Source organism: Scyliorhinus torazame, chromosome 2 (assembly GCF_047496885.1).
Source record: "Scyliorhinus torazame isolate Kashiwa2021f chromosome 2, sScyTor2.1, whole genome shotgun sequence".
Taxonomy (NCBI): Eukaryota; Metazoa; Chordata; class Chondrichthyes; order Carcharhiniformes; family Scyliorhinidae; genus Scyliorhinus; species Scyliorhinus torazame.
Window position 1 is genome coordinate 331,012,895 of NC_092708.1, and position 17,244 is coordinate 331,030,138.

The following is a 17,244-nucleotide window of genomic DNA, read 5'->3' on the forward strand; positions in this document are numbered from 1 at the left end:
CCAGTGCCTAGATTGATGCTGGGTGGTCAATCTGATTTTGCTCCTTTTTGACTCTTTAGTGGTTTGATACAACTGAGCGACTTGCTTGGCTATTTCAGAGGGCATTTAAGAGTCAACCACATTGCTGTGGTTCTGGAGTCACAACAGGTAAGGATGGCAGATTTAATTCCCTGATGGATGTTAGTAAACCAGATGGATTTTTACAACAATCGACAATGGTTCCATGGTCATCATTGGACTTTCAATTCCAGATTTTTATTGAATTCCAATTCCACAATCTGCTCTCCCCAGAGTATTATACGGGTTCTTTGGCTTACTACATTACGCTGGATTACCGCTATGTCGCCACCTCCCCCAGATCACTTATGCCAGGCAGAAGAAAAGGCCTAATAGTTTCCATCTTTCCTGTGTTAAACATACCCTCGGCATCTCTTGGCAGGACAATGTCACCAATTCAGAGGTCCTGATGTGTGTGAATTCAATTAGTACATATTCATTGGTAAAGCAATGATATCTGCACTGGCTCGACCACCTTCTTCAGATGGATGATGACTGTATATCTAAAGACCTTCCGACCATTGGGCCATGACTGGCTAGGTGTCTTTACCTCCGCTATAAGGACACCTGCAAGTGAGTTATAGAGATGGTGGACACAGGCACTGACAACTGGGAGACAGGCACTGACACCTTGAGGCTGACCTTTTGGAGGAGCATTGGAAGAGACAAAAATAAACAGACAGTTCAGCTGGCTGAGAAGATGGCCCAGAGAAAACAGGCCAACAAGTCCTGCTGCTTCTCAGCCCTCTGCAGACCAGAGAGGGGCTCCTGAGCCCCTCGAGGTGATGTTTAACACAGAGTGCAAACCATTGTCTTGCGAGTCATAAGGCAGCCAAGCTATGGCAACAGCAAAACAGCAGATAACACTGACATGCAAACTGAAGGATAACGTTGACTGTCGATTACTTCAGTTAATGGCATCTACTGCTTTCCGACAAAAAGAATTCTTACCCCAACCTTACTGTTGTCTATTTAGTAATCAAAGTAATCTTAAACTCACACGAGAAAATAAATACATGTAGAATACATTTCAATCAGGGATCAAAGTGATCCTGTTTATAGAATGTATACTCTATATACTTTGTAGCTTTCACCCATCACACTGACAAACTTCTTACCCTGAAGCTATAGACCTGTGTTTGTAACCTTGCTGCGCTTCTTGTGATGCAAATGACCCATCCAGTTCGACAAGTACATTTCTGGCAGCAGCACAGATTGAGGCACGTCCGTGGGTATGGCCATGCCTTCCCTGACAGATGCCAAAGATCATAGATCACAGAATTTACAGTGCAGAAGGTACATGGGAGTGTACACTGCCTTTGATTGGGGCTTTCACAGACACGTGACTTAGGAACAGCGTGCAATGGCTGTGTCCAAGATAGGAACACGGAAAATAAATGAAAGAAGAATAACCTCCAGTTTGACCTATTACATGTGATTCAAGACTGTTAGTACACAATTGAAACTTGCTACTTAAAAAGCAATGAGCTGCATAGCCATCAAGGAAGCTCCAAGACTCGCACATAATGTTCATGGCAGGATATTATCAGAATATATAATGTTTCCCTGATGCTTGTTCAATAAGGTGAAAGGGCTTCAGGTTCAGTGATGCGTGTATCGATCTTGAGGACAAATCTTCATGTTGCAGGCTTGCTGTTTGCTGATATGATGTAACACAAGTCTGCACAGGGGGCTAGACAACTGGTTTGTAAAGCAGAGCAAGGCCAGCAGCGAGGGTTCAATTCCTGTACCGGCCTCCCCGAACAAGCGTCGGAATGTGGCGACTAGGGGCTTTTCACAGTAACTTCATACTTGTGAAAATAAAAGATTATTATTATTGTTATTAAGTCCAAATAAAAACTTGAATGGCTGGGACTGATTTGATAGAACAGAGGATATGAACTGTTGATTTGATAGAGATGATTACAATCATCAACGAATGGAGCAGAGTAGATAGAAACTGTTTCCAAAATAGAAGTCCAGAACAAGGGAATGTGGATGTATGATTAACTGGAGGAGATTTGGACAGAGCGCAGGAGAAATATTGCATTACCAGAGTTCGTAATTGAAGCAGAGCCCTAATCGACATTTAAGATCAGATCGTTTTTGAAGCAAAATGGAAGAGAATGTGGGAATGGAACAGATGAATGGAATGATTCTTATCTGGAGAATAGACACGTTGGTCGGTTCTGCATAGTAATTTCATGTATCCCACAATTTCTTGAAAGGGTCGAAATTGACTGCAGTCATAGGCCAAGTTCCACCATTCATCAGAAATCCCGGGACAACCTGGAGGGGATGGAGAATCAGCAAGCCATATCTGTTTGGGATTGAAACACAATCATTTACTAGAGGTCCTACCTGGCTTGCTGTGGTCATGTGACCTTTTCCATGAGGCACAGGCTGGGGGCAGCCATGTTACATTCAGGTTGAATAGTTGTCCCAGAAGCAATGTACTCTTTAAGGTCATTACATGGTGTTAGAAGTGGAGTTGAGATTGACTTTTGAAGACCTGAAGAGAAGCCACAATCACTGAAAAAGGAAGACAGAAATGTTCAGAGCTGCAGGAATCTACTAAAAATAAATGAAGCCCTTGCAAGTAAGGCCACATGCTACCTGGGGATCAACCAGCCTCTAATCTACAGGATAGCTGCAAGCACTAACTGCAATCAACTGGGATTTAACAGCCCCAGTGCACAGTTATAACTGGTCAATTCACTTTTTTTCATTTTGGGGAGTGGATAACTTGGGTAACTCACGGTTACACATGATGGTGCAAATTCGTCTTTTATTTTTTATGAAAAGGGGAATGTCTGGGATTGAAATGCAATCGTGTACTAAAGGTTCTACCTGGCTTGCCATAGCCATGTGATCTCGGCCCATGCAGGCTGGGGGCAGTCATGTTACATTCAGTTCTAATAAAGATATTGAGCAGGATTCTCCATTTCTGAGACTAAGTGCTGACAACGGTGCAGAGTTTGTGGAGTTCTACGACAGCAGAACTGGCGCTGCACCTGGACCGATTCAGCTACTGTTGAGAGGCTAGCACCAACGTCACGTGGAACACAATGGATTCCAATGGGGAAAGAGTGCGGGGTTCGCCGCTTTCGCACTTGACACTCAGGAGGCTGACAAGCTGCAGCCCGGTTACACACTGCACTCCCAACACAGACCATCTCAGCCAACAAGATGGCATCAAGACGCGCTGCCGCATGTTTCAAGGACGCCGAGCTGGAGACCTTCCTGGATGTGGTGGAGCAGAGGGCGGTGACCCTGTACCTTGGCCCGGGAACGAGGCTGCCAGCCGCCACCATTCGGCGTTTCTAGGCGCGGGTAGCAGAGACGGTGAGCGCCGTGGGCAACACCACCAGTACCGGCCAGTAGTGCCGGAAAAAACTGCACAAACACCCTGAGGGCAGCCAGCGTGTGTAAGCAGCACTGTGCCCCTGGCACTAGCCCACGTCCCAGACATTCGTAACCACCCCCCCCCCCCCACCTGGAGGGAGGTAGAACCCACATCCTGCACCACATGCCAGCACCCATTCCGGCTGCCATGGCTGGGTGCTCTGGCCAATGAGGCCACCAGCTACCGACCCTTGGGCTGCATGCGTCAGACTGTCTAACATTGTCGTTTCCTGTTTGCCGCCCCCCACTCTCACCCCCAACCTCAGGGGAAGGCTGCCCACAACCGCTGAGAGCGGGAGAAGGGGGACCGCCGGACACCGTCCCTCAACATGGAAGAACAGAGAGCTCTGGATGTGGTCAGCGGCCTGGGGGAAAGGGAGGTTGCCGGGGTGGAGTTCAGCTGCGTGCGAGGAAGTGAGATCCTGCTGTGTTGCTGTTCCGCGTGACACGTGTCAACCCCCCCCCCACCCACAGCACCACCCCCACACCACCCTCAATCCTACACCACCCTCACCCCCACACCACCCTCACCCCCACACCACCCTCACCCCCAACACCACCCTCACCCCCAACACAACCCCCACACCACCCTCACCCCCACACCACCCACACACCTAACCACACTCCCCCAACACCACCCTCACCCCCACACCACCGTCACCCCCACACCACCCTCAATCCCACACCACCCTCACCCCCACACCACCCTCACCCTCACACCTAACCACACTCCCCCAACACAACCCCCACACCACCCTCACCCCCACACCACCCTCACCACCACACCACCCTCACACCTAACCACACTCCCCCAACACCACCCCCACACCACCCTCACCCCACCACCCTCACCCCTACCCACACTCCCCCAAAACCACCCCCATGCCACCCTCACCCCCACACCACCCTCAATCCCACACCACCCTCACCCCCACACCACCCTCACACCTAACCACACTCCCCCAACACCACCCCCACACCACCCTCACCCCCACACCACCGTCACCCCCACACCACCCTCACCCCCACACCACCCTCACCCCCACACCACCCACACACCTAACCACACTCCCCCAACACCACCCCCACACCACCCTCACCCCCACACCACCCTCACCCCCACACCACCCTCACCCCAACAACACCCTCATCACCACACCATTCTCACCCCCACACCACCCTCACCCCCACGCCACCGTCAACCCTACCCACACTCCCCCAACACCACCCCCACACAACCCTCACCCCCACACCACCTTCACCCCTACCCACACTCCCACAACACCAACCCCACACCACCCTCACCCCCACATCACCCTCACCCACACACCACCCTCACCCCCACACCACCCTCACCCCGACACCACCCTCACCCCCATACCACCCTCACCCCCACCCCACCCTCAGCCCCACACCATCCTCACCCCCACACCACCCTCACCCCCACACCACCCTCACCCCCACACCACCTTCACCCCACACCATCCTCACCCCGACACCACCCACACCCCCATACCACCCTCACCCCCACACCACCCTCACCCCCACACCATCCCCAATCCACACCACCCTCACCCCAACACCACCCTCACCCCCACACCACCCTCACCCCCACACCACACTTAGCCCCACACCACCCTCACCCACACGCCATTTCACCCTCACCCACACTCCCCCAACACCACCCCCACAACTTCCTCACCCCCACACCACCCTCACCCCCACACCATCCTCACCCCCACGCCATCCTCACCCACACTCCCCCAACACCACCCCCACACCGCCCTCACCCCCACACCACCCTCACCACCACACCACCCTCACCCCCACACCATTCTCACCCCCACACCACCCTCACCCCCACACCACCGTCAACCCTACCCACACTCCCCCAACACCACCCCCACACCACCCTCACCCCCACACCACCCTCACCCCTACCCACACTCCCCCAACACCACCCCCACATCTTCCTCACCCCCACACCAACTCACCCCCACACCACCCTCAATCCCACACCACCCTCACCCCCACACCACCCTCAATCCCACACCATCCCCACCCCCACACCACCCTCACCCCCACACCACCCTCAACCCCACACAACCCTCACCCCCACACCATCCCCACCCCCATACCACCCTCATCCCCACACCACCCTCACCCCCACACCACCCTCAATCCCACACCACCCTCACCCCCACACCACCCTCACCCCCACACCACACTCAGCCCCACACCACCCCCACACCTAACCACGCTCCCCCAACACCACCCCCACACCACCCTCACCCCCACACCACCATCACACCCACACCACCCTCACCACCACACCATCCTCACCCCCACACTACCCATACACCTACCCACACTCCCCCAACACCACCCCCACACCACCCTCAACCCCACACCACCCTCACCCCTACCCACACTCCCCCAACACCTCCCCCACACAACCCTCACCCCCACACCACCCTCACCCCTACCCACACTCTCCCAACACCACCCCCACACCACCCTCACCCCCATATCACCCTCACCCCCACACCATCCTCACCCCCACACCACCCTCACCCCCACACCATCCTCACCCCGACACCACCCTCACCCCCATACCACCCTCACCCCCACCCCACCCTCACCCCCACACCACCCTCACCCCCACACCACCCTCACCCCCACACCACCTTCACCCCCACACCATCCACACCCCGACACCACCCTCACCCCCATACCACCCTCATCCCCACACCACCATCACCCCCACACCATCCTCACCCCCACACCACACTCACCCCCACACCACCCTCACCCCAACACCACCCTTACCCCCACACCACCCTCACCCCCACACCACCCTTAGCCCCACACCACCCGCACCCCCATGCCATCCTCACCCTCACCCACATTCCCCCAACACCACCCCCACACCGTCCTCACCCACACACTACCCCCACCCCCACACCATCCTCACCACCACGCCATCCTCACCCCCTCACCACCCTCACCCCCACACCACCCTTAGCCCCACACCACCCTCACCCCCACGCCATCCTCACCCTCACCCACACTCCCCCAACACCACCCCCACACCTTCCTCACCCACACACTACCCTCACCCCCACACCATCCTCACCACCACGCCATCCTCACCCTCACCCACACTCCCCCAACACCACCCCCACACCACTCTCACCCCCACACCACCCTCACACCACCCTCACCCCCACACCACCCTCACCCCCACACCATCGCCACCCCTACCCACAACCCCCAACACAACCCCCGCACCATCCTCGCCCCCACACCACCCTCACCCCCACACCACCCACACCCCCACACCACCCTCACCCCCACACCACCCTCACCCCTACACCACCCTCACCCCTACCCACACTCCACCAACACCACCCCCCCAACGCCACCCCCACACCATCCTCACCCATACCCACAACCCACCCCCCAACACAACCCCCACACCACTCTCACCCCCACACCATCCTCACCCCTACGCACACTCCCCCAACAGCAACACACCACGCCCACCCCCACACCACCCTCACCCCCACACCATCTTCACCCCCACACCATCCTCACCCCCCACATCATCTTCACCCCCACACGATCCTCACCCCCACACGATCCTCACCCCCACACCATCCTCACCCCCACATCATCTTCACCCCCACACCATCCTCACCCCCACATCATCCTCACCCCCACACCATCCTCACTCTTACGCACACTCCCCCAACACCACACTCAACACAACCCACCCACCACCCTCACCCCTACACCACCCCACCTCCACACCATCCTCACCCACACACACCAACACCACCCCCACACCATCCTCACCCTCACCCACACCCCCCAACACCACCCCTACACCATCCCCACCCTCACCCACACTCACCCAACACCACCCCACCACCCTCACCCCCCTCCACCCTCACCTCCACACCGCCCTCACCCACACCCCCAACACCACCCCTACACCATCCCCACCCTCACCCACACACACCCAACTCCACCCCCACCACCCTCACCCCCCTCCACCCTCACGTCCACACCGCCCCCACCCACACGCGCTCAACACCATCCCCACCACCCTCACACCCTACCACTCTCACCCCCACACCGCTCTCACCCCGACACCACCCTCACCCCCACACCACCCTCACTCCCACACCACCCTCACCCCCACACCATTCTCACCCCTACCCACACTCCCCGAACATCACTCCCCACCACCCTCACCCCGGCAACATTGTCACCCCTACCCATACTCCCCCAACATCACCCCCACACCACCCTCACCCCCCTCCACCCTCACCTCCACACCGCCCCCACCCACACACCCCCAACACCACCCCCACCACCCTCACCTCCCACCACTCTGACCCCCACACCGCCCTCACCCCTACACCACCCTCACCTCCACACCTCCCTCACCTCCACACCACCCTCACTCCCACACCACCCTCACCCCCACACCATCCTCACCCCTACCCACACTCCCCCAACACCACCCCCCACCACCCTCACCCTGGCAACATCGTCACCCCTACCCACACTCCCCCGACATCACCCCCACACCGCCCTCACCCCTACACCACCCTCACCTCCACACCTCCCTCACCCCCACACCACCCTCACTCCCACACCACCCTCTCTCCCACACCATCCTCACCCCTACCCACACTCCCCGAACATCACCCCCAACCACCCTCACCCCCACAGCATCGCCACCCTCACCCACACCCCCCAACACCAGCCCACACCACCCTCACCCCCACACCATCCTCACCCTCACCCGCACCCCCCAACACCAGCCCCATCACCCTCACCCCTACACCATGCTCACCCCTACCCACAGTCCCCCAACACCACCCCCCCCATCACCTTCACCTCCGCACCGCCCTCACCCCTGCACCACCCTCACCCCTACACCAGCCTCACTCCTACACCACCGTCACTCCAACGCCACCCTCACCCGTGATCCAAGCACGGACGTTGAGAGGAGCTCGATGCCAGCCTTCCACCAAGACGCAGGAGACCTCGGAGCTCAAGTCTGAGAATGACACTCATTTCCCGTCACAGCTATCTCCAACACCCTCCACCAACCCAGAGTCACTCACCTCGATTGGGCACTTCAGTGAAGAGGCTCCTGGGACACTATCCGGTGCGCACCACACAGCTGACCCGGGACAGCAGGTGGAGATCGGAACACCCGAGGGGGCGGGCGGTTGGAGGGCTGGCCAACCTCAGGGATTAGCTGACTTCCAGACAGGTTTCGGGCTTCTGGAACGGATAGTCCCATCGATTGTGGATTTGCAGTCGCAGAGCCCGGGACAACATGTGTTGTCGGTGAGTATCCGGTACCTGCAGGTGCAGTTGGTGGAGTCGAACCACGTGCAGGAGCAGATGGTGATGCCGGCAACGCCTGCCTCCCAGGTGAACATCGCACGGGTGGTGTCCGCGGTGAAGGTATTTGGGGCAACAGTTTTGGTTATGGATCAGCATGTCCAAGGTCTTGGGCATTCTGTGCAGGCGCTGGCTGAGGCCCAGGACTGGGTTGCACCAGAGCTACCTGGAAACTGCAGAGGCGCTCCTGAGCATGGCCCAGTCACAGCAAGCCATGGCTGGGAACGTCAGCGACATTGCCCAGGTGCTAGCCGACATGGCGCAGACGCAGGGGCAGGTGGCCCAGTCCAAGAGGGAGATGGCACAGTCACTGACTGATGTGACACAAACCAAGAAGGTGGTGGCACAGTCGCAGCGAGATGTGGCGCAGTCCCAGACGGGGATGGTCTACTCCCTGTGCTCCATGGCCGCGAGGATGCTGACTCTGGTCCTGACGAGAGCGGACCTCCAAGATTGACAGCGCCAGGTGGTGGGGGACCTCAGGGGATGGCTCCACTCGCACCCCCGTCCCATGGAGTAGCACAGGGCCCAAGGGAGGAGGAGATGATGGGGCCCGTACCGATGACACCCACAGGGGGGGTGCCAGAGCACCGCAGCAACTCGACTCCCCCCTCCTCTCCCTGGTGCATCTAGTGGGCAGCGGGCACAACAGGGTGGTACTACGTCACCTGGGATGCCCGAGCAGCAGCCAGACCCATTCAGGCCCAGGCACCACAGAAGACGACCGCCAGCAGAGACCCAGGTCGCAGTGCGGGAGTCACAGCGGGCCGCCTCCACTCCTGCTGTACCGTCTGGGGATCCACCTAGATGTAGCATTAGCACCTGTAAGGCCAGGAAGTTAGACACTAGTTCAGCTGGCATGCGTGCAGGGCACAGTTTAGCTATAGGGGCGAGGGCACAAATCTGTATAAATGTTGCCACATTAAATACCTGTCCAGACTGTTACAACCTGCCTCGGTGTTCTGTCAGATGGGTGTGAGGGGTGGGCTAGTCTTGGCTGGCCAGAGGGGAGGAGTGGGTGGACGTTATGGGTGGCCTGGGCTCAACACCCTCCCTGCCCCCCCTGCCATCCCCACCACCGTCACCCCAGGGATTCGATGGGACCGTGTGATGGAATGGCCGGTTCGCTTGCAGGGACCACCCAGGTGGACGGTGGAAAGTGCGACCGTGGGCAGAGTCAGACATGGTCATGTGATGTGGAGCACCAGAGTTCATTGCAGAGCGGGTTTTCTTCATCCTCCAGCCCATGGACCAGAGCCAGGGTTACTGCCAACCCAAGGCCCACACCCCATAGTGCGACAGGTACGTATCACAGAGGGGGTTGCAGGTGAGGGGGGCATCGGGGGTGCGAGAGGGTATATGGGGGTGGGATGTGGTGTCCGTGCCCCTGGCCAGTGCCCCCCCCCCCCGCCACCAGTTGGTGAACCTGGAGGCGATCAGAGCGTACCGTGCATATTGGCCTTGGCGCACACATCATCCAGCCTCCCTTGCCTGGCTGGGCTCCATGTCCTGCCCATCCTCCCCCTCCCTCACATCCTCCTAGTCAGATGAGGCCTGGCCTTTCTCCTCCTCCTCCGCCATGATGTGGGCGACCCACTCAGCATAATACTGGAGGGCTCCTCAGGAGCGAACCAGACACCTGATCCACATCTACAGGAGGCCGAAGCACTGCTCGATCACTCTCCTGGTTGCTGTATGGGCGTCGTTGTAGCTCTGCTGCTGTACGCTCCGCTGCTGCACACTCCACTGCTGTACGCTCCGCTGCTGTACGCTCCGCTGCTGCACACTCCGCTGCTGTACGCTCCGCTGCTGTACGCTCCGCTACTGTACGCTCCGCTGCTGTACGCTCCGCTGCTGTACGCTCCGCTGCTGTACGCTCCGCTGCTGCACGCTCCACTACTGTACGCTCCGCTGCTGTACGCTCTACTGCTGCACGCTCCGCTACTGTACGCTCCGCTGCTGTACGCTCCGCTGCTGCATGCTCCACTGCTGCACGCTCTACTGCTGTACGCTCCTCTGCTGCACGCTCCGCTACTGTACGCTCCGCTGCTGTACGCTCCGCTGCTGCATGCTCCGCTGCTGAACGCTCCACTGCTGCACGCTCTACTGCTGTACGCTCCGCTGCTGTACGCTCCGCTGCTGTACGCTCCTCTGCTGCACGCTCCGCTACTGTACGCTCCGCTGCTGTACGCTCCGCTGCTGTACGCTCCTCTGCTGCACGCTCCGTTGCTGTACGCTCCGCTGCTGTACGCTCCTCTGCTGCACGCTCCGCTACTGTACGCTCCGCTGCTGTACGCTCCGCTGCTGCATGCTCCGCTGCTGAACGCTCCACTGCTGCACGCTCTACTGCTGTACGCTCTGCTGCTGTACGCTCCGCTGCTGTACGCTCCGCTGCTGCACGCTCCGCTGCTGCATGCTCCGCTGCTGCATGCTCTGCTGCTGTACGCTCCACTGCTGTACGCTCCGCTGCTGCACGCTCCGCTGCTGCATGCTCCGCTGCTGCATGCTCTGCTGCTGTACGCTCCGCTGCTGTACGCTCCGCTGCTGTACGCTCCACTGCTGCACGCTCTACTGCTGTACGCTCCGCTGCTGTACGCTCCGCTGCTGTACGCTCCGCTGCTGCACGCTCCGCTGCTGCATGCTCCGCTGCTGCACGCTCCGCTGCTGCACGCTCCGCTGCTGCATGCTCCGCTGCTGTACGCTCCGCTGCTGCACGCTCCGCTGCTGCATGCTCCGCTGCTGCATGCTCTGCTGCTGTACGCTCCGCTGCTGTACGCTCCGCTGCTGCATGCTCCGCTGCTGCATGCTCTGCTGCTGCACGCTCCGCTGCTGTACGCTCCGCTGCTGCATGCTCCGCTGCTGTACGCTCCGCTGCTGTAGGCTCCGCTGCTGTACGCTCCGCTGCTGTACGCTCCGCTGCTGCATGGTCCACTGCTGCACTCTCCGCTGCTGTCCACTCCGCTGCTGTACGCTCCACTGCTGCACGCTCCGTTGCTGTATGCTCCGCTGCTGTCCACTCCGCTGCTGCACGCTCCGCTGCTGTCCACTCCACTGCTGCACGCTCCGCTGCTGCACGCTCCGCTGCTGTATGCTCCGCTGCTGTCCACTCCACTGCTGCACGCTCCGCTGCTGCACGCTCCGTTGCTGTACGCTCTGTTGCTGCACGCTCCACTGCTGCAGGCTCCGCTGCTGTATGCTCCGCTGCTGCAGCTTCCTCCTCCTCCTCGAACAGCTTCACTCTGTACAGCCACAGGACATCCGACAGGGTTGCGGCGACTAGCTGGAAGGCCATCATTGCTGGTTGAATTCCAATATCCATTGTCTGCAGGGGGTGAATGACCAATATGTTAGCATGGTGCGTACCCCCCACCCCCGTGCCCAACCAGGTCCAACAGACTACATAGTGGCCCCGGTTGGCACTGCGTGCTCTGCCCCCGCAGCCCCCCCCCCCATCTCCACACCACTGGCCCCATTGGTGCCATGCACCAGAGGGGCCTCTGGCCTTAGTGCCTGTCCCTGTTGCCAGGAATACTATCGGCGGGCGCCGCCCCTGCCCGGTGCCCCTTAGGGACTACAGTAGGCATTTCCCTGGGTGGACCGCCGGTGGGTGGCAACCGGGTGGGTGGGTCGATGCCGGAGGGTTGGATGTGGGGGTGGGGGGGGGGCACCCATATGGCCGGTGTCACTCTGCAATACCAGGAGCCAAGGTGGGTGGTCCATGGGGTGTGCAGCAAGATGGCTGCCTTCATGCCGCAGCAATGGTGGCCCGCGACATTCACGTGGGTGGTCACCCCGGCCTTTAAGCTGGTTCCCCTGTCACTCCCCCCCTCACCCGGCCGTGGCAGGGCTCCCCCACCCCAGCCAGCCCGGCCAGTGTCCGGCCCAGCAACCCATGGTTGTGCCTCTCTGGGTCCCACCTCCTCTCTGTCCCCCAACAGACATGATTCGGATTTCACGATTTTTAAAACACAAGTGAACTGCGCCGGCGGGAACTCGGCCCATCGGGGGGGTGGACAATCGCGGCGGTCCTGGAGAATACCCGGTCAAACTCGCGAGTGCCATGCAAACGGTGTTTACTGTACATGCGTCCGGAACGCATTGACGCCACTGTCAAGGTGGCGGAGAATTGCGATTTGGCGTCAAATCGGCACTCGCTGCGATTTTGGGGTTGGAACCTATTCTCCACCCAATCGCGTTTCGTGATATCGGCATCAGCCAACGGAGAATCCCACCCATTATAACAGAAACAATTTACTCTTTGAGCTTTTAGCAATCATTTTCCCCCGATCTTTATGTCTGGTGATCTAAACATTCCACAGTGGAAAAGGGCAGGAAAGTCTGTTCTAAATTCTTCTGCACCAACATGGTGAGAAAGATAAGGGGAAGACAAGCCAATGGCAGGGGGCACCCAGTGATTCCTTTGAGGTCCAGAAGAGTTCCCTTGCTTTTCCTAGCACACACTGGCAGCATTAAAAATGGTAAAGTATTGTTATCCTGAATCTAGATCTGATTATGGCAGCTCTCCTGAGCACTGAGCTCAAATCATGTGATCTTCGGTTAAGGAAATATTTGACACCAAAGGGCCTGGCTTTTGAAAATTACTAACGCTCTCTTCTGCCTGCTAAAAACCAAGAGTTAACACTAAGGCTGGCCAAGGTCCACTGAGAATGGGGAGGTGATTATCCTGCCCCTATTTTAACCCATCGCACACCCAGTTCTTCCTGGGCCCTGGGGGGTGGGGGGTTGGTGGTGGTGGTGGAGGCAGGGTGAGGTAGGGGTGGGGAAATAAAATCAGGATTATTCGCTCTATTGTTTTTGTTAAAAGGAATTTTTAAATTTCTGTGTACGAGATTAAAATGAATGTTTGCCTTTCTCTATATTAGAAAATTAATGAAATAAAGCAGTAAGGGAGCATTGAAGTATGAAAGTGAAGCTGTGTAATCTGCTCTTCAAAACTGACCACTATAAGTCAGGAGAAATCTGTAACTTTATGCAAGTTTATACTCGTTTCGAGTATAGTTGCATTTAGGATTCTATGAGAAGAAATACAAAAATGCTGCTACTCTTTTTATGTGGTAGGTTTCTTTGCTTCTCCCCTTCTGTCCCGCCCTCTATCCCATGTCATCATGAGGCACCGTCTACACTGTGATTCATGTAATCATGTCTTCAAATTCCTATTGCTTATTCCAATCTTGGGCGGGATTCTCCATTCGGCCGACGCTGAAATCGGAATCGACGATCGAGCAGAGAATGGGTTCCGACGCAGGACCCAGGACAGGAGTCGATTTGACGGCTGTTCGCGATGCTCCGCCCCCTCCAAATCAGCATCATCGGGACGCGCGGCTGTTGACACGCCTTCCAGCACGGCCGGCGCCATGTTTTCCGGCGCGACAGGTGCAGGCCGTCAGCCCTGCGCATGCGCGGCCCGGGGCCAGGCGATGCTCTGGCCGTTTTCTGCGCGATCTGCGGGTGTTTCATGCGGCGGCGGTGCTAGCCCCTCACCGGTACCGGAATCGCTGAGGGTTCGCACCGATTTTCCCGTCGTGATCCACCCGCAGATTCTCCGTTGGCACCGGCACACTGGCACTTAGCCACTGGAACGGAGAATTCCGCCTCTTGTCTTTCCTCACTTCAGTAAAGCTGTTCCCTGTGGTAACTCCCTCACCTTCACTGATCCTATGGATTTATATAGAATCACACAGAACCTGCAACCAGAAACAGGTCATTCAGTTCACCTGGCCTAATCGGTGTTTGTGCTCAACACAGGCCTCCTCCCATCCTACTTCACCTTAACCGATCAGCATATCCTCTTACTCCTTTCTCCCTTATGCACTTATAACATTTTCCTTAAATGCATCTACTTTTCTCACTTCAATTACTCCGTGTGGCATTAAGTTTATATTCGAACAGGGCAGCACGGTGGTGCAGCGGTTAGCTCTGCTGCCTCATGGCACCGAGGTCCTGGGTTCGATCCTGGCCTTGTGTCACTGTCCATGTGGAGTTTTCACATTCTCCCCGTGTCTGTGTGGGTCTCACCCCCACAACCCAAAATGATGTGCAGGGTAGGTGGATTGGCCACGCTAAATTGCCCGTTAATTAGAAAAAAAGAATCGGGTAATCTAAATTTATATTTGAAATATTTCCCAGCTGAAAACATTTCTCCTGAACTCCTTATTGAATTTATTAGTAACTATCTTATGTTTATGGGTCATAGTTTTGGATTCCTTCAGAAGTAGAAACATGTTTGCTCAGTTTCTCCTATCAAACCCCTTCATAATTTTAAAGACCGCTATTAGGTCAACTCTCCGGCTTCTTGTTTCGAGAGAAAATAGACCAAGTTCAATCTTTCCCGATAACTAGATTTACCTTTGACTGTCCCCTTGCTCCCTCAATTTCACTATCCTACTGGCCCACTGCTTTCACTCTCATCACTACTTCTATTCTGCTGGTACGCCCTGGGCCATAACACACCTCTGCTGGAGTCCTGAATAAACCTTGGTTTCTTTATGTCAGCTCTTCCCTCCTCGTCTGTCCTCCAGCAATGTGCCCAGCCTAAACCTCTTTGACTCACCACCTCCCTGAACTCCTTCTCGAAGACATTTCATAAAACATACCTCTTTGATCAATCTTTAGGTCACCCCTTCAAATATCTCCTTCACTGGCACATCATCCATTTTAGGGATTGTATCCTTGCAAATCCATTTCTGTCACTCTTTTTACAGGGCATATAAATGCAAGTTGATATTGTTCTGAGGGGGGAAAAAAGTTTGCTATGCAAGATCTAGTAAAGAACAGTTTAGATCGATGATTCTGAATTATTCTGAAACTACTGTGACTAAATGTGGGAATAAAGGGATCTTTGATGGCTCAGCCTTGGTCTAAATGCAGCAGTCCAGTTGTTGCTTTAAAACTGTGGGTTTCAATTTCAGTGTGCCTTGACGACACTGCTTTAGTTTTGGTTAGACAGCTAGGTTAGAAGAGACCCAGTGAAATTTAACTCTGATGGCCCGCCTCCTTAATCCTTACATAGACGAAACTAGTTTCAGAAAAAAACCTTCCCTCAGTTGTCACTCATACACTGGCAGAGAGCAGCAGTCAGGCAGACGATCAGGGGCTCGCTCACTTCAAGGCTAGTTTCTACAAATTCTTAAGATTCCCTGGTCTTGAACTGTGCAAGATCATCCGGTAAGTTTCAGGATTGCTCTTTACCCTTATATGCTAAGTTAGTGCAGTCTGCAGTAGAAGAAGGTTTGAGTATCTCAAGTTGAAAATCTTAATCACAGATTTGTTTGTTATTCAGTAAGACCATCCTGTTGAAGAAAAACTAGAGGGACGTATACTTCTATTAGGGCATTTGTTGTTAAACGTACGTGCTGAAACAATCTTTCTGAATGTGTTCATTAGTATCCCAAAGACACAACTGAGAGGTTGGTCTGGTACTTATTAAGATGTGATCAGGGTCAGAATATCACTTCTGGATTGTTTTTTTGTATTTTTGCCAAGGAAACTTGACTCAGAAACACTGGGCTGAAGCAATAATAAAAGAAAAGCAAGCGGCGTTTGGTCATGACAGTTGTAAAGTAGAAGATTAAGCTCCTGCATATCTGAAGGGCAAGAACTTCAGGCATGTCCACTGTGGTTTGGATTACCACGCTGTGTACGAAACACACAAGGTCAGAATTTCCAAACAGTGGAAAATCTGCCATTAAAATGTTGCTTTGCTTGTGAAAGCAAATTTAATCTGTATTTTCCTCGGCTTGATTTAAGTAGAGGTTTGTTTCCGCTGAATTAATTGAGGGGAGAAGAATAAATGTCAAGTTCCGGGTGATCCCAAATGATACAAAATATGCACACCGGCGTACACAGAAACAATCTCCTGTTCATTGCAAAATTGAAGGGGAAGTAATGTAAACTAGCATTTCATACGGAAGGTATTCTTTATCTCGACTGCAAACTGTGCACAAGTGAGGAGCAATAGGGCCAAACACGAATGAAAGGATATTAGGCATTATATAACTTGGATTGTAAGCAGCTGAGTGTTAACTGATAAACAAGTGAGGCAAAGTAAAGTTTAACAGTACACTGCCTGAATTAATAACAACTTTGGAGTTACTTGTATTTTGCAAAATGTTTTCTAGAAATACTTTATGAAACTTAGTGCGTGTTTGATATATATGGGACGGGATTCTCTGTCCGTTCACGCCAGCGGGATTATCCGGTCTCTCTGCAGCGAATGAGTGTTTGGGCTGAGTGCCAAATTCTCTGTTCTCACTTGCAGCAGTAACGGGGCGGGGCGGACTCGCGACAGAGAATCCCAGCCATGCCAATATAGAATAATGTGCTCCATATAAATGG

General features: G+C 55.5%; 1 protein-coding gene across 2 annotated transcripts in view; it reads left to right on the forward strand.

Annotated features, from left to right (window-relative positions):
- LOC140401865 (uncharacterized) overlaps positions 1-17,244 on the forward strand; it is a 180,980-nt gene that overhangs the window by 62,576 nt on the left and 101,160 nt on the right. The window contains exon 1 of one of the 2 annotated variants that reach the window (XM_072489825.1): positions 15,960-16,074. The exons of the other annotated variant lie outside the window; for it this stretch is intronic. The gene's annotated coding sequence lies outside the window, so the exon portion shown is untranslated. Of the gene's footprint in view, positions 1-15,959; positions 16,075-17,244 lie in introns of those variants that run through there. 2 annotated transcript variants of the gene reach the window in all.